Below are 19,526 nucleotides of genomic sequence, written 5' to 3'. Positions count from 1 at the left end.
ATTGGGGGAGGACACATCTCACTCACCACCTGGGCCATCAGCCATCGCCGCAGCCCCACCGTCGGATACCGATGTCGGTCGGATGTCACTGGTCGCAGCGGACCCCTCAAGACTGCACCGTCCAGCTGGCTGATCACAGGCTGCTCGGGGCAGGGGATCAGTCCAGAGCGGGGCACGCGCTCGGGCGCCGCCTTCTTCCACCAGACCCCGGCCGGGTCCCATCCCGGCGTCCGCAGAAGAAAGGGAGAGCAGGCGAAGACCACTGCACACGGAAAACCCACCGACCGATGCAGCGGGGGCTCCGCAGTCACCATTGACATCCTGGCCTCAGTAGTTGCGGATGATTGCAGGATATAAGGGGCATTTGTGGCAGCTCTGGCGGAGCTCTTTCTTTAGGTCGCCATCGTCCGCCAATGTTTGTTTTGAGTGAGTGGCTCGTGCAGGTATGCCACCGCGAGGTAGAGATGCTGCGAGTGCTTTTACAGGAGCCCCTGTGACATTGCGCCTCTTCAAAATGTATCTTGGGTCTGGTGTAATACTTCTAGCCCCTATTCCCATCTTCTCGCACCCAAGACATCCTTAAATGTCGCATATACAGCCGGGGTAGACACTCCTATTACCCCTGCCCTCCAGTGACACTTTACCTGTCATGGGTGGTGGTGGTGGTGGACATGGTGGAGGTGGACATGTTGGTGGTGGATGTGGTGGTGATGGTGGAGGTGTGGACGTGGTGGTGGTGGTGGACGTGGTGGTGTTGGACATGGTGGTGGTGGACATGGTGGTGGTGGACATGGTGGACGTGTTGGTGGTGGATGTGGTGGTGGAGGTGGTGGTGGACATGGTGGTGGTGGTGGTGGTGTTGGTAGACATGGTGGTGGTGGATGTGGTTGTGGACGTGGTGGTGGATGTGGTGGTGTATGTGGTGGTGGTGGATGTGGTGGTGGTGGCATGGTGGACATGGTGGTGGTGGTGGACGTGGTGGTGGTGGTGGATGTGGTGGTGGACATGGTGTTGGTGGCAGACGTGGTGGTGGTTGTGGATGTGGTGGTGGTGGTGGACGTGGTGGTAGTGGACATGGTGGTGGTGGACATGGTGGTGGTGGACATGGTGGTCGTCGACCTGGTGGTGGTGGGGGTGGATGGGGTGGTGGTGGTGGACGTGGTGGTTGTGGATGTGGTGGTGGACGTGGTGGATGTGGTGGTGGATGTGGTGGTGGTGGTGGTGGATGTGGTGGTGGTGGTGGATGTGGTGGTGGTGGACGTGGTGCTGGTGGACATGGTGCTGGTGGACGTGGTGCTGGTGGATGTGGTGGTGGTGGATGTGGTGGATGTGGTGGACGTGGTGGTGGTGGATGTGGTGGTGGTGGAGGACGTAGTGGTGGTGGAGAACGTAGTGGTGGTGGACATGGTGGATGGGGTGGTGGACATGGTGGTGGACATGGTGGTGGACATGGTGGTGGACGTGATGGACGTGGTGGACATGGTGGTGGTCGACGTGGTGGTCGACGTGGTGATCGATGTGGTGGTCGACGTGGTGGTGGTTGTCGTGGTGGTGGTGGACGTGGTGGACATGGTGGTGGATGTGGTGGTGGACGTGGTGGTGGACATGGTGGTGGACGTGATGGACGTGGTGGTGGTGGACGTGGTGGTGGGGGACGTGGTGGTCGACGTGGTGGTGGTGGACATGGTGGTGGTGGATGTGGACGTGGTGGTGGATGTGGTGGTGGACGTGGTGGTGGACGTGATGGACGTGGTTGTGGTGGATGTGGTGGTGGTGGACGTGGTGATGGACGTGGTGGTGGTGGTGGACGTAGTGGTGGTGGACGTGGTAGTGGTGGACGTGGTGGTGGGGGTGGACGTGGTGGTGGACGTGATGGTGGTGGACGTGATGGTGGTTGACGTGGTCGTCGGCATAGTGGTGGTGGACGTGGTGGTGGTGGATGTGGTGGTGGACGTGGTGGTGGTGGTGGACGTGGTGGTGGTGGATGTGGTGGTGGTGGACGTGGTGGTGGTGGACGTGGTGGTGGACGTGGTGGATGTAGTGGTGGTGGTGGATGTGTTGGTAGTGGACGTGGTGGTGGATGTGTTGGTAGTGGACGTGGTGGTGGGGGTGGACGAGCCCTGGTAATTTTTCTGTAGTTGGCTCTATGGTATCTTCCTCCATAAATGGAAGCAATTGTTGATTGCTATTTTGAAATCATAGCAGATAAATTACTGCCACTACTTGAGTTATTCAAGCATTTTAGGCCTCGCAGCCGGTAGTAGGAAAGTGACATGCAAACATAATGCAATGCAGTAAAATGGAATGTGATGGGACACTTTGGAGAGAGAGCCGTGCACGAGAGAAAACTTATAATGTGATATTTTATGGCTCAGTAGTGTCTGCCTTGTGTTGAGGCTATTGTTAATTGTTGTTACAAAGAACATTGTAAGACAAATTGCTGTCTCTGTGCGACATGCGACCTGCGACAATAAAGAGAGAGAGCGAAAGAGAGAGTGCGAGCGAAAAAGAAAGACAGTGAGGGGGGAATGGAAAAAAAAATTGCGACCCGCGCTGTGTTTAATCACTGTGAATGACTAATGCTGGAACGCAAACAAGCAGCAGCTGTTTTAAAGCACACTCGTGCTTGTGCTGGCCTCCGCCTTGCGGTTGCGAGCAGCGTCGGTGCCGAAGCCATATGTTTTCAATTAGAACACGCGACGCTGCTCGCTTGCGCAAGGTGGATGCCAGCACAAGCACCAGTGTGCTTGAAAAGGAGCAGACCGATGGCTAAAGGCCCTACTAGTGCAGCGCATGCGCGCTGCGTAGGCGAGACCTAAAAAGCGGGAATGGTGCTTCTTGTTAGCAGCCCCTCCCTGCTCCCAGGGCCGGTCGAGCGGCAATCTACCAGGGTTGGTTGCTGTTCCCAGTCCGGCTCTGTATCTAACTCATCTCTAATAAAAGTGTGATTAATCCAAATTATGTTTCTGAGGTGCACAAAAGCTCCACATTTGACTGTAATCGGCAGAAACTGAAATTATGGAAGGGCGATCCTACAAAGTTGATAAACTTTATAACACGACAAAATCACACTGTCACTTTTCCAGTATTTTGCCTCTGGGCAAAATATTCCATGGGAAAATAGTTTTAGCTGCAGATTTTTTCTTGTGAGAATTGCTGCGCAAAAAAATAGTTTCCTCAAGCAAACCTCACTTTCTGTGGCAATTTGCATCTGCTGCTTTTGAGCTTCTTTACTTCTTGTGATTTACATGCAGAGTCAAGTGGCCCGAGCCAGTGTGAAACTTTTATCCAAGCCTCACATTTCAGCCCGCAGCACATTTCTTTCTGGGTTTTCTAATCCCATTCTGATAATGGTACACACACAAAAAGAAACTACAAATCCCAGCATGCAACAGTATTTTGATTAAAAGCCAGGTTGTGGAGCAACCTCCGTTCGGTATTCCTTGTTTTGCAACTGCACTCAAAATCAATTTATCTCTAAAATTCGGATCGTACTTTTCAAAACTCTGCCTTCGAGCGCATGCGCGCAGCACCACTTCTGCAGGAGAGTGGATGTAGGCAGGCAGTTTTCATGTCTGGTCACAGACAGAATGAGTTCCAGAGTTAACCCGTTTATACTTGACTCCAAATTCGACTGAGGGCACCCCTTCGCCCCTGCAGGTATTTCCTCCAGGCTTTGTTTTCCCTTTGCATTTTGGTACTTGTAGTCCTGCACTGTATAACGATAGAAAACTGAAGACGGATGGGATAAAGACCTTTGCTGAGTCTTGCTTGCCCCGGATCTAAAACCAGTCTGAAAAGCAGATGAGTGTATTGTCCCCATCGCATCACCCACCCTCCTTTACTCATGCGGCTGCCTGATGTCTCCATGTCACCAGGACAACCATGTTTCAGTCTTGGGTGGGGTGCATTTTACAAACTACTGCAAAATTATACATATTCTGGTTACACTTGTAATTAAACAAAATCCTACAGTTGCTAAATAGTTCCATGTCCTCTGTGATACTCAGCCAGTGCTGACATTCAGCCCCCACGTCCATTGGTAGGAAGCAAACTACACAGCCCAGAATACAAAGTTGTAGACTAAAGAGCTAGAACTGACTGATGGCATCACCTGTGTATGAGACTACAACTTCCAGAATCCAACAGATGGGGACTTGAAATCCCAGGTCTCAGACATAATGCTCCAGTCTGAGGCAGGGTCTATTTGTTATCATATAGTGCCCCAGGCCCGTTCTGCCTACACCTGAAGTATGAAACCCTTGCATAGGCCCTGCCTGCCTGATTTGTAGGCCTTTGTTAAATTGACCAGAGTTCTGCACCCAATTTTCTGAACAGCAGGCTCTAATCCTGTCTGACTGATATTCCCAGCCAGCTTCTCTCTGTGAGGCATACTGCTCCATACTGGTTAGCCCCCACCCTTCCAATGTGCGCAAAGTTCATTGTCTCAGAGTTCACTGTCTCTCTCTCTACCCAGTCTACATATAGCACACCACATCCTGGGTACGTCTGACCTTGAGAACAGGGAAGTTAGCTCCCACCACAAGAGCATCAGACCAAGGTGATGGATGTGGCAACCAAGACATTGCTATATATTTTATTCCTTACATTACATTTTTTCCCGCTTGCTCTATGCAACTTAAGACGAGCGCTTAGCCTGAGAACATAACCCTTGACCTAGTCTATATTCCGCATTTAATAGGATAAGCACGACACTTCTGATAAATGTGCGACCCATGGTGTAATTGACGTAGATACAATGAAGGTAGGACTGACGCAGTAGGCACTTCTGCTTCAGATCCCTGCATTAAAGGGTATAAAAGGGAAGCCCACAGGTTTCTTGTCGGACCCCCCCCCCCCCCCCCCGTTTGTAGATGGCAGGTAGGTGTGGGTGCTCCCCAATAGCTCTTGTTTTTTGTTTTTAAAGATGCAATTTAACTTGCCACTATATTTGCTATATATGCTATATATGCTATTTTGTCTCTTAATTGGTGTTTTCTTATTTAGAATTTAATACTTACATTTTAATTGCAAGGCTGCATTCTCTTATGTTTAAACATGTGTTTTCTCAGCTTTTTAGACCAAATGTGTTTTGCATTCTGAGAACATTTCCCTTGATTTAAGTTATGTTTTTCATATTACATCTATAAATGTGTCTTTGAGGTTTTAATCTGCACACCTTATGTTGCATTTTCTGAAGTGTCTCTCCTCTAACAATTCCAATGCTTTCTGAGTCCTATTGAAAGTTATATAAAAGCGCCTTCTGATAAGTGTGGCTCTCTGTGAATGCAAGGTCACTATATTTAGTATTTAGTATTTTATTTTATTTTTCTTGAAGTTGCACCTTCTAAATAAATTAGTTAAATCTCTTGGCTTAGTTTCCATGGCTCACACGTCTGTTTCCTTAATTTTTAGTAGGAGTGTTCCTGTGCACCCCACCTCAAGTTAAGCTGTCCTTTAAGCTGCCCCTAAAAACGCTCCCTCGAACAAGTCAAATGGAGTTAGTTATCTCGTAACCGTTCCCAATTACGACTGGCAAGGTGATAGTGTAGTGTAAACCCTCATCCCCTACATCCCGTCTCGTACCCCCGTAGAAACGAACAGCTGAGCTGCTTATCCCTCAGTCAGAAAAATTAATGAAAACAGAGTTCTCCCAACCTGCCATGGCTACCAAATGGTGCCATGTCATGTGCACAAACATCAGACCAGCAAGGCTTTTAGCCAGCAGCACTGATGAAATCTGGAATAGCGTTTATAATGGGTAAGCAAAGCTGGACCGTGAACAGCGCTGGCCTGTGGTCAAGTAGAGCCCTGGGCAAAACTACAGTTGGTGCCCCTCCCACTCATCTTATTTAAATTATCTATGTATCCCAGTCGAAGTGAGGCTTCTTGCAGGCAGCTCCTGCACCCCTCTGGAGGTCGGCGCCCTAGGCTTGGGCCCAGCTCACATATGCCAAAGGCTGACCCTTTCTACAAGTCTCAAAATGCAATGCTTGGTTGGCAGAAAAGCTTTTGCCGATTGGCGTGGGGGCACCAGACATGGCTTTACTTGCCGTTGAGACTGGCAATTGTGCCAGTGGTCACCTCATACTCCCTCTAATCTTCGACCCGGATTTGAGAGCTGAACTAAACACTATGAGACAATTCCTTTTGCAGAGAGTTCTTCACAAACCACCCCAATACAATAAAGGAATGGGGCCGGTGCAAGTTAAGCCGAAATGTTGCGTCTGTGAAATATTAACACTTACCTTATTATTTTAAAATGTCTCTGGGTTAAAGGAACCTTTACATAGATCAGGCTCAAACTGGCATGGTAGTTCAGTGGGATACTGCACCTGCTGTTGGGATGTCGATTGTTTACCACAACTCCCCGAAATGCCTCACTCAGTTGTTCATTACTTTGATCTGAATTATAAGCTAACAATAACACATATTAATATGCACCACAAAGCAGTTCCGCCTTTGGTGGTTTCTGCGTAGATTTTTATTAATAGACCTTTTTTTTTTTTTTACTAATTGCTGTTTGCGGTGGAGTCTCCTTTAGGTGTCTTAAGATGGTGGTAAGTAGTTTATTTAAAAATGCATGCTTAATCACCATGCTTCATCTGTTCTGCATTCTTCTCCGCATTAGCTGCATACCTGGAATGTTTCTGGCTGTAAAAGCATGTCAGTCACAGGTAAATAACGCGACTAGGGGCCAGTGTAACACTTTGCAGGGAGGAGGGCGCTGGTGTCAGCTAGAGGTGAAATGCGAGGAGTAACATCCTTTTTCTACCTGAGATACCGGGGCTCAGGTTACATCCAACTCACCGCGGCAAGATTAATACCCCCCGGCTGTTTTATTAGGATTGGATGCTAAGACCTGTAATGTAAACACATCTCTCCACCGCACTGAGATGTCATCAGTGATGTCATCAGTGATGTCACTGACCATGTCATGAGTGATGTAATATGTGACATCATCAGCAGTACATTGCAGGGGCACGAGTTATAGTTAGCTCATATAACTATAACGGCTGAATTTCTCTGGTTTTGCACGAGTGAAATGTCCAACTAACTATAACATCCCTGAAATCTGTGGGTTTTTTCTGTGAAATTCTAAGGTTTTTTAAATGCTTATTACTAACTATAACGTCCCTAAAACCTATGGTTTTTTTCAGGGAATTTCTGAGGTTTTTTATAATGCTAATTACTAACTATAAAGTCCCTGAAACCTATGGTTTTTTCAGTGAATTTGTTTTTTTAAATGCCAATTACTAACTATAACGTCCCTGAAACCTATGTTTTTTTTCAGTGAATTTCGAAGGTTTTTTAAATGCTAATTTCTAACTTTAACGTGGTAGTTGCGTTTGAAGAGTGGTGCAGAAAGGGGGCTTGGCCTTCAACCAGCACTCAGGAATTCTGCTGCATAGTACTTACAGGAAGTACCAGGAGGGCTTCTTGGCCCCCAAAGTCCCTCAGGAGTAAAGTGGACTTCACCCCCAAACCGGTGGTGTGCCAGGAGGCACGTTTGCAGAGTGGTGGAGAAAGGGGGGCGTGGCCTCCGAAGACCTCTTAGCAATACCACTGTGTGGGACTTACTGGAGGTAACAGGAGGGGTAGTTGGCCCCTAAGGACGTCCTTGGGGGCCAACTACCCCTCCTATTATCTCCAGTAACTTCCACACAGAAGCATTGGTCGGTTCTCAAAGCAGGTCATGCCCCCTGTGCCCACCAGTTTGCAAACCTCCTCCCCGGCACGCTCTTGGATGGGGATTAAAGTCCCCTTCGATGCTGTGGGTCCTTAGAGGCCAACTAGCCTACCTGACACCTCCAGTAAGCCTCAGATAGTGGAATTGCTGAGACATGAACATAGGCAATGCCCCCTTTCTCCACCACTCTGCAAACGAGCCTCCTGGCACGCTCTTGGTTGGGGGATGAAGTCCCTTTGCATCCTGAGGGTCACTGGGGGCCAACCATCCCTCCTTTTATCTCTAGTAAGCCCCACAAAGCTGGGTTGCTCAGAGTGGTCCGAGGCCACCCCCCCCTTTTTACACCACTCTCCAAACATGCCTCCGGGTGCACTGCTGCTCAGTGGATTAAGTCCACTTTAGTCCAGAAGTCCTCGGGACACAAAAGGACCTCATCGCCCCACCAGTAGTGCGTCAAGAGGTGCGTTTTCAGAGTGGTGTAAAAAGGGGTGTGGCTTCGGACCATGTCTCAGCAATCCTACTATGTGGAGTGACCTGATGGGCTAGTTGCCCCCCAGGGACCCTTAGGATTCAAGGTAACTTAATTCCCCAACTTAAAACGCACCTGGAGGCCCGTTTGCAGAGTGGTGCATGGAGGGGGCGGGGCCTCCTTTCTTTTTTTTCTCTTTTTAGAAAGTGGGCTGTTTGGTCCCCCTTTTCTTAATGTGTTTTGGGCCCTGGAGACCCCATCACTCAGGGCCCGAGCCAAATTATTCTTTTTTTAAACGGGAAGGGGACCGAGTAGCCCCCCTCCCGAGACTAATTGCAGGCCCAGGGACCCCATTCCCCAGGGTATGGCCTCCTTTCCTTTTTTTGTATTCCTACAGGAGGGGGGCATCGTGGTCCCCCTTCCCTGGGCCACTATTGACCCCGGGGACCCCATCCCCTGAGGCCTGGACAGCCTTTCTTATTTTATTACATTTTTTGGAGGGGGCCGGGAGGCCCCCCTCGTGAGGCAAAGTATGGCCCGGGGACACCCAGCTACCGGGGCCTGGCCAGCCTTTTAAAAAATATATATTTTGGAGGGGGGCCTTCTGGCCCCCCCTCCTGAGGCCAATTGTGAACCGGGGACCCCAACCCAGGGGCATGGCCTGATGTTGGGGACCACGGGGGGAGCCCCAGTGCCCCGCGGACTCAGCCGGCTCCCCGCCTCCTGCGGGACCCGGCATTGCTTTTGGACAAGGGGAGCTGTTGACATACAGCTTCCCATGTCCAAAAGCAATCTGCTTCGCTTCATGGAGGCAAGAGCAGGTTTTCTGCTCTCGCTTCCATGAAGCGAAGCATAGTTTGCAATGACAGGGCTGTGGTGTGGCGATCCCCAGGGCCATCTAGGGCTCCAGGAGGGGGGCCGTGCAGCCCCCCTCCCTTCTTGTATTTAGCCCCGTGGAGGTGGTGGTCCCTGGGGCCCACAACGGACCCCCGCATTATCTTAATTAGTGCCCCGGGGCAGGAGCCCCCCCTCCACACTTATTTATTCAAATTTAAGCCCCGTGGAGGTGGTGGTTCCCGGGGCTTGGGGGGCCCGCGAGGCCCCCCCCACCCCATAATACCAAATGACCCAGGGAGGTGGCGGTGCCCAGGGCAGCATGGGGGGGGCAGGAGCCCCCCATGCAGTTTTTTTTAAAAAGCCCCGGGATGGAGGCGGTCTCCGAGGCGGCCCGCTACATAAATTATGATTGCTCCCAGGACCTGGCCCACCCAGGGGCTTAAGGAAAACGAAGTGCGGGAGTCTGCGCTTCATTTAACAAAAAAGATTCTACCGGATTCGCGCACCCAGCCCGACTCCGGCCCAAAAAAATGCTTTTTTTTGGTCACTGGAGGTTTCTGTGGGACCCCCTGAGCAGGCCTAGGGGGTCTGGGTGTTTCTACCCTGACCCCTTTTCTTGTTTTTTATCTTTTTTTTACAATGGGTATGGTACCCAAGATAAGTATGTAATTCTGAATTAATTGACCATTTGCAAAGTAACATTTACATTGCATGTTTTAGAATGATTCTCAAATGTCATAGCGCATCTTTTCCAACCTTGCCATCAAGAAAATGTAATGATTTATTTATAACTTATTGCACTGTTTTCATTTATAATGTAAAATACTGGTGTTTCAGTAACAACGCCGATATAAGTCTTTTGTTTATGTTTTGTCATGTGCGTTGTGTAGGACACAATGATTGCTTGCAAGACAGGAACTCGATACATGGTCATGTGACCAAGACCCGAGAGATAGAAACGCGTTATTTTGTGCCAGAATAAAATGGATTAATTGGCATCCACAACCTGAGTGCATGGAAAATTACGTGGCGATCCGTCAAGTAGGGGATGAGAAAAAGGGGTGGTAAAAAAATGTGTGTTTCCTATGTTAATTCTCACGAGCATGACTACAGCCCGAACCGCTGGACAGATTTGCACCAAATTTGGCAGAAAGGTAGATTTGGTTATGCAGATCACGCTTTCACTTATTTGGTGTAATCCATTCAGTAGTTGTTGAGAAATTTAAGGAAGTCCAAATTAGGATATCTGTAATTGCGGTTATTTCGCAAATAATAACATGCTTGTGCAGAGAACTGCAGAGCTCTGATGGCTGCCAACATTTCAACAAGGAAGTCTTAAAAAATGGAAAAAATGGAAATACTCTGACCCCCAAGACCTGGTCTTGGGGTCCCAGAGGGACCCCAACAGTGCAAAAAAGTATTAAAAAAAATTAAATGCCATCAATTATTGAAATTCGTGAATTTACAGGAAAAATATTTTAAAAAATAAACAGGCGCAGTATCCTGTACTTGTTTTTAATTGAGACCTGGATGGGCATGGTCCCGGGGGCAGTTTCTGAAACTAAAGGAAGGGGCACACGTGGCCCCCCACCATGGGCATTTTTATGCCCCCCTACCACCACCTCCCTGGGGCTTATGTTTAATTTAATTAGGGGGCTGTTCGGACCCCCGGGTATCACCACCACCTCAGGGCTTTAAATAAAATGTAAAGGAAGGGCCACGTGGACCCTGGAGCCCCGGGAACCACCACCTCCCCAGGGCTTTAGTTAAATTAAACACAGAAGATGTACAGACTCCCTTGTGGACCACCACCTCCCGGGGGCCACAGCTAACATTATAGAGGGGGTCTGTGTGGACCCTCATCCCTGGAGACCAAATACAAGAAAAGATGTGGCCACGTGGCTCCACTCTTGGAGCCCCAGGGGACGACCATCGATCAGGGCCCGCTCCTGCTGTGTCCCGGGGTGCCCACCCTCCAGATATAGCTGTTTTTCTTTTGCTTGGCAGGAGATGACAGCTCCCACCAAGTAAAAGCAAACACTCTGGTTCCAGCGGGTGGGAGTTGTCAAATTGTTCCCGCCTGCTGGAAACGTAGGTTTTATCTCTTTCCCTGCCCGCAGATATGCGGGCAGGGAAAGAGATGAAAGTATTGTTTCTGCACACTGGAAGCTGCATTTCCAGTCGCTCCCTGCATGCAGCAGCAATTCTGGCTCCCACAGCAAGCAGGTAGCCAACTGGGACCATGTGGACCTTGAGGCGTCCCCTGCATTCCAGAGGGAACGGACAGAAGGTAGCAGAAAGAGGCAGATTTAGGGTCAGAATATAGGAAAAAGAGGCAAGATAAACGTGATAAACAAGCAGAAAGAGGCAGAATACATGTCAGCAATGAGCAGAAAGAGGTAAGATAAAGGTGATAAACGAGCAGAAATAGGCAGAATAAAGGTCAGCAACAAGCAGAAAGAGGCAGAATAAAGGAGAGAAACGGGCAAAATAAAGGTCATAAACGAGCAGAAAAAGAGGCAGTATTGAGGTCAGAAACAAGCAGAATATAAATTGAGATCAGCAACGACCAGAAAGAGGCTAAATAAAGGTGAGAAACAAGCAGAAAAAGGCAGAATAAAGTTCAGAAATGTGCAGAAAGAGGACAAAGAGAGGTCAGAAACGAGCTTAGGCCGCGCGGTCCGTGTCAGCCCTCCTGAGCCCTCCCGCTGCCTCCTGCGCAAGCCCCACCTGTAGATTCCTGTCGGCTGGTGGAGGCGGCGCTTGAGGTCTTCATAGGGAGGGGTCCTCAACGGAAACACGCTTCCCGTTCCATCTCGGACCCCGCCAAGCCTCCCATACGTTTCCCCCGCTTGTATACTCACTTACCTGCACATTTTTGATTCCACGCTGGGGAGGATTGACATTCTTGCGTTCCTCTGTTTCCGGGTTGCTAGTATTCTTTCAGGGTTACGAGTTTCCTCAGAGCTCCTTCGCCAGCTTGCTACATTTTTTCTCTTCGATATTGCCATGCAGCTTAAATCTTTGTTTCCCAGTATTCTACCACTGCAAAAAAGGATAAGGAAGGCATTTAAAGAATCATCGTTTCGAGTGCTTGTAGGATACGATGTTCTTTAGTATTCTGTAGCACTCTTATACTTATCTGATTGCTGTGCTCCTTTGTTTGTGGTGGAGTGGGTTCTTAGTTTTGTACTTGCTTCATTTTCATGATTGCTTAACATCTCTTCCTGCTAAAAAAAATTAAGAGACTGTTATAGAACCATGTGGTGCTCACATTACTTTCACAGTTTGGCCCTGCACCTTTTTTACCATATTTTTTTCCATTCTGTTTTGTCCTGACTAGGGAAATTAGTTTTTTGTTTTTTTCCTAGTTCAGGCGAACTGGATGATTTTATTTATGGGTCTATGGATCTCCGATGGTGGTATGTTTCATATTCATCCTTATTTGTGGTTAAACTCCTGCAATCCTTAGAATAATAAGTGTGTGTTTATATTTTAGATATCTTGTGAGGGTCCCACGTTCTATTTGTGTATATCCTCTACAAATGACTAGTGGATCTTTCAACAGGTAGAGTATCAGAGTAGTCTAAATATCTATACAACAGGCAACTAGTATAATAGGAACATACTTACCTTTGTGTCTTTTCCATTAGGAGCCTTGGTGATACCCCATCGGACGATCCAGTGGATTCAACCCCTTCTCCCTTTACTTGTCTCCCCTACTTCCCCCACCTTCCCCAAGGAGGTGGGTGAGGGAAGTTGGGACCTAGCATCTTTTCCGCCCATTTTGCTCCCACAGAAAACCCAGTTGAGCCTCACACGAGCAGCAGGAATAAAAGTGACAAATGAGCAGAAAGAGGCAGACAAAAGGTGAGAAAAAAGCAGAAAGAGGCAAAAAGAAGGTGAATAAGGAGCAGAAAGCGGCAAAATAGAGGTGAGAAACTAGCAATAAGAGGCAGAATAAAAGTCAGACACCAGCGGAAAGAGGCAAAATAAATGTGAGAAACGAGAAGAAAGAGGCAAAATAAAAGGTTAGAAGGGATCAGAAAGAGGCAGGATAAAGATCAGAACCAAACAGAAAGGGGCAAAATAAAGATGAGAAACTAGCAGTAAGAGGCAGAATAAAATTAAGAAATGAGCAGAAAGAGGCGGAATAAAGGTCAGTAATCAGCAGAAAGAAGCAAAATAAAGGTGAGAAATAGAAAGAGGCAGAATAGAGGTCAGAAACTAGTAGCAAGGGTTAGAATAAAGGTCAGAAATAAGCAGACAGAAGCAGAATAAAAGTCAGAAAAGAGCAGAAAGAAGCAGAATAAAGGTCAGAAGGGAGCAGAAAGAGGAAATATAAAGGTGTGAAATGAGCAAGAAGAGGCAAATTAAAGGTCAGCAAAGAGAAAAAAGAAGTAAAATAAAGGTGAAAAACGACCAGAAAGAGACAGAATAAAGATAAGAAGGGAGCGGAAAGAGGCAGAATAAAGGTTAGAAATTAGCAGAAAGGCGAAATAAAGGTCAGGAGTGAGCAGGAAGAGGTAAATTAACAGGCAGAATGAGCAGAAAGAGGCAAAATAGAGTTGAGAAAAGAGCATCAAAAAAGAAAAATAGACATCAGAAACGACCAGTAGGAGGCAGAATAAAGGTCAGGAGAGAACAGAAAAGCAACTGGCAGAACGAGCAGAAAGAGGCAACCTAGAGGGCTGCAGCGAGCAGAGGAAACACAAAACAGAAGGCAGCAGAGGGTAGCGGACTGCAGACCATCACAGGGGGGGCTGGCATGATGACCTGCTTCTGGGTGCCCCCTACTTTTTACCACACATCCACTGACAGACCCACTCATGCACCCACTCACAGTCCCACTCACACACCCACTCACAGACCCACTCAGACTCACACACCCAGTGACAGACACACTCAGACACTCATGCACTCACTGACAGATCCACTCAGACACTCATGTACCTACTCACAGACCCACTTAGAGACTCCCACACTCTCAAAGATCCACTCAAACACTCATCCACCCACTCACAGACCCACTCAGACTCTCATGTTCCCATTCACAGACCAACTCAGAGACTTGTGTACCCACGCATAGTGCCACTCAGAGACTCATGAATCCAATCACAGAGCCACTCAGAGACACATTTACCCATTCACAGACCCACTCAGTAACACACCCACTTACAGACCCATACAGACACTCATGCAGTCACTCACAGACCCCACTCAGACACTTATACACCCAGTCACATTCCCACTCAGAGAATCATATGCCCATTCACACACCCACTCAAACACTCACACACCCACTCACAGACCCACTCAGAAATGAATGCACCCAGTCAGAGACCCACTTATAGACTCATGCACCCACTCACAGATCCACTCAGAGACTCACGCTCCCACTGACTGACCCACTCAGACACTCACTCACCCACTCACAGACCTACTCTCAGACTCACACAACCACTCACAGACCAACTAATATAATCACCTACCCACTCACTCACCCACTCAGAGGCTTGTCTATCCACTCACAGATGTGTAAAGACACCATGCACCCACTCACACACCCACTCAAACACTCACACACCCACTCACAGAACCACTCAGAAACTAATCCACCCAGTCAGAGACCCACTTATAGACTCATGCACCCACTCACAGACCCACTCAGACACTCACACATCTAGTCACAGACCCACTCAGACACTCACACATCCAGTCACAGATCCACACAGGCCCTCCTATACCCACTTTCACAGCCATGTACACATCCATACAGTGACTAATGCACCCAGTCACAGACCCACTCACACACCCACTCACAGATCCACTCAAACACTCATGTACCCACTCACAGACTCACTTAGAGACTCTTGCACACTCTCAAAGACTCACTCAAACACTAATCCACCCACTTACAGACCCACTCAGACTCTCATGTTCCCATTCACAGACCAAATCAGAGACTCGTGCACCCACTCATAGGGCCACTCAGAGACTCATGCATCCACTCGCGGATCAACTCAGAGACTAATTTACCCATTCACAGACCCATTCAGTTACACACCCACTTACCGACCCATACAAACACTCATGCAGCCACTCACAGACTCCACTCAGACATTCATACATCCAGTCACATTTCCACTCAGAGAGTCACACGCCCACTCACAGACCCACTCAGAGACTCATGCACCCACTCATAGACCCACTAAGAAACGAATACACCCAGTCAGAGACCCACTTATAGACTCATGCACCCACTCACAGATCCACTCAGAGACTAACACTCCCACTCACTCACCCACTCATAGACCTACTCACAGACCCACTCAGATACTCACCCACCCACTCACTCACCTACTCAGAGGCTCATCCATCCACTCACAGACCTTTAAAGACATGCATGCACCCACTCACAGATCCTGTCAGAGAATCACATACCAACTCACAGATCCACTCAGTCACTCCTGTACCCACTCACAGACCCACTTAGACACTCATGCATCCCGTAACAGACCCACTCAGATACTCATGCACCCACTCACAGACCCACTCAGACACTCACACACCCACTTAGAGACTCCCACACACTCTCAAAGACCCACTCAAACATGCATCCACCCACTCACAGACCCACTCAGACTCTCACGTTCCCATTCACAGGCCAACTCAGAGACTCATGCACCCACTCATAGTGCCACTTGGAGACTCATGCATCCAATCACAGACCCACTCAGAGACTAATTTACCCATTCACAGACCCACTCAGTCACACACCCACTTACAGACCCATACAGACAGTCATGCATTCACTCACAGACCTCACTCAGACACTCAGACACACAGTCACATTTCCCCTCAGGGACTCATATGCCTACTCACAGACCCACTCAGAGACTCATGCACCCACTCACACACCCGCTTATAGACCTACTCAGAAACTGATACACCCAGTCAGAGACCCACTTATAGACTCATGCACCCACTCACAGATCCACTCAAGAGACTCACACTCCCACTGACTGACCCACTCAGACACTCACTCAACCACTCACAGATCTACTCACAGACTCACACAACCACTCACAGACCCACTCAGACACTCACCTACCCACTCACTCACCCACTCAGAGGCTCATCCATCAACTCACAGACCTACAAAGGCAAGCATGAACCAACGCACATATCCAGTCAGAGAATCATGTACCCACTCCAACCCACTCAGAAACTCACACATCTAGTCACAGACCCACTCAGACACTCATGCATCCAGTCGCAGATCCACACAGGCCCTCCTACACCCACTTTCACAGCCATGTACACACCCATACAGTGACTCACGTACCCAGTACCCACTCACACACCCACTCACAGACCCACTCAGACTCATGCGCCCACTGACAGACACACTCACTCATGCAACCACTCAGACACTCAAGCACCAATCATAGACCCACTCAGAAACTAATACATCCAGTCAGAGACCCAATTATACACTCATGCACCCACTCACAGTCCACTCAGAGACTCACGCTCTCACTGACTGACCCACTCAGACACTCACTCACCCACTCACAAACCTACTCACAGACTCACACAACAACTCACAGACCCACTCAGACACTCACCAACCCACTCACTCACCCACTCAGAGGCTCATCCATCCACTCCCAGACCTTCAAAGACATGTATGCACCCACTCACAGACCCTGTCAGAGAATCACGAGCTGACTCACAGATCCACTCAGATAATCCTGCACCCACTTACAGACCCACTTGGACACTCACAAATCCAGTCATAGACCCACTCACCTACTCAGAGGCTCATCCATCCACTCACAGACCTTTAAAGACATGCATGCACCCACTCACAGATCCTGTCAGAGAATCACATACCAACTCACAGATCCACTCAGACACTCCTGCACCCACTCACAGACCCACTTAGACACTCATGCATCCAGTAACAGACCCACTCAGATACTCATGCACCCACTCACAGACCCGCTCAGACACTCACACACCCACTTAGAGACTCCCACACACTCTCAAAGACCCACTCAAACATGCATCCACCCACTCACAGACCCACTCAGACTCTCACGTTCCCATTCACAGGCCAACTCAGAGACTCATGCACCCACTCATAGTGCCACTTGGAGACTCATGCATCCAATCACAGACCCACTCAGAGACTCATTTACCCATTCACAGACCCACTCAATCACACACCCACTTACAGACAGTCATGCAGTCACTCACAGATCCACTCAGACACTCCTGCACCCACTCACAGACCCACTTAGACACTCATGCATCCAGTAACAGACCCACTCAGATACTCATGCAATCACTCACAGACCCGCTCAGACACTCACACACCCACTTAGAGACTCCCACACACTCTCAAAGACCCACTCAAACATGCATCCACCCACTCACAGACCCACTCAGACTCTCACGTTCCCATTCACAGGCCAACTCAGAGACTCATGCACCCACTCATAGTGCCACTTGGATACTCATGCATCCAATCACAGACCCACTCAGAGACTCATTTACCCATTCACAGACCCACTCAGTCACACACCCACTTACAGACCCATACAGACAGTCATGCAGTCACTCACAGACCTCACGCAGACACTCAGACACTCAGACACACAGTCACATTTCCCCTCAGGGACTCATATGCCTACTCACAGACCCACTCAGAGACTCATGCACCCACTCACACACCCACTTATAGACCTACTCAGAAACTAATACACCCAGTCAGAGACCCACTTATAGACTCATGCACCCACTCACAGATCCACTGAAGAGATTCACGCTCCCACTGACTGACCCACTCAGACACTCACTCAACCACTCACAGATCTACTCACAGACTCACACAACCACTCACAGACCCACTCAGACACTCACCTACCCACTCACTCACCCACTCAGAGGCTCATCCATCAACTCACAGACCTACAAAGACAAGCATGAACCAACGCACATATCCAGTCAGAGAATCATGTACCTACTCCAAACCACTCAGACACTCACACATCTAGTCACAGACCCACTCAGACACTCATGCATCCAGTCACAGATCCACAAAGGCCCTCCTACACCCACTTTCACAGCCATGTACACACCCATACAGTGACTCACGTACCCAGTACCCACTCACATACCCACTCACAGACCCACTCAGACTCATGCGCCCACTGACAGACACACTCACTCATGCACCCACTCAGACACTCAAGCACCAATCATAGACCCACTCAGAAACTAATACATCCAGTCAGAGACCCAATTATACACTCATGCACCCACTCACAGATCCACTCAGAGACTCACGCTCTCACTGACTGACCCACTCAGACACTCACTCACCCACTCACAAACCTACTCACAGACTCACACAACAACTCACAGACCCGCTCAGACACTCACCAACCCACTCACTCACCCACTCAGAGGCTCATCCATCCATTCCCAGACCTTCAAAGACATGTATGCACCCACTCACAGACCCTGTCAGAGAATCACGAGCTGACTCACAGATCCACTCAGACAATCCTGCACCCACTTACAGACCCACTTGGACACTCACACATCCAGTCATAGACCCACTCAGATACTCATGCACCCACTCAAAGACCCGCTTAGACACTCACACACCCACTCACAGATCTACATAGGTACTCCTACACCCATGTACACACCCACCCATACAGTCACACACCCATTCACAGACCCATACAGCCACTCACACACCCACAAACCTACTCACGCACCCACTCAGAGACCCACACAGCCACTCACACACACTCTCTCAAAGGTTACTGTTAGACTTGGCATCTTCTGGTGTCTTTTTCCGTCTTTTTGCTTCTGACCTCCTGTTTTTGATTGTGTGCTGCATTTCATTCTTGCTGGTTTTAGGACTCTGGGCATTTTATCACTGTTGACCAGTGCTAAATGCAAGTGCTCCCTGTGTAAATTGTATTGGTGATTGGGTATTCCGCAATTGGAATATTTTATTTACTAGCAAGTTCCTGGTAAAGTGCACCAGGTGTGCCCAGGGCCTGTAAATCACATGCTAGTAGGCCTGCAGCACTGATTGTGCCACCCACATGAGTAGCCCTGCAATCATGTCTCTGGCCTGCCACTGCAGTGTCTGTGTGTGCAGTTTTAAACTGCCATTACGACCCAGCAAGTGCACCCGCTTGCCAAGCCCAAACCAACCCTTTTATTACATGTAAGTCACCCCTAAGGTAGTCCCTCAGCAGCCACATTGGCAGGGTGCAGTGTATTTAAGGTAAGACATGTGCTGTTGTTTTTTTACTTGTCCTAATAGTAAATAATGCTAATTTTGTTTTTCACTATTGCAATGCCTATCTCTCCCATAAAGTAACATGGGGATTGCCTTGAAATATCTTTTAAGTGTAATTTCCCATTGGGAGCTGAAAGAGATTTGGAATTTGAGGTCTCTGAACTCACAATTTAAAAATAAAGCTTTTGGTGAAGTTG

Source organism: Triturus cristatus, chromosome 10, assembly GCF_964204655.1.
Source record: "Triturus cristatus chromosome 10, aTriCri1.1, whole genome shotgun sequence".
Classification (NCBI taxonomy): Eukaryota; Metazoa; Chordata; class Amphibia; order Caudata; family Salamandridae; genus Triturus; species Triturus cristatus.
This window is presented reverse-complemented; position numbering follows the sequence as displayed.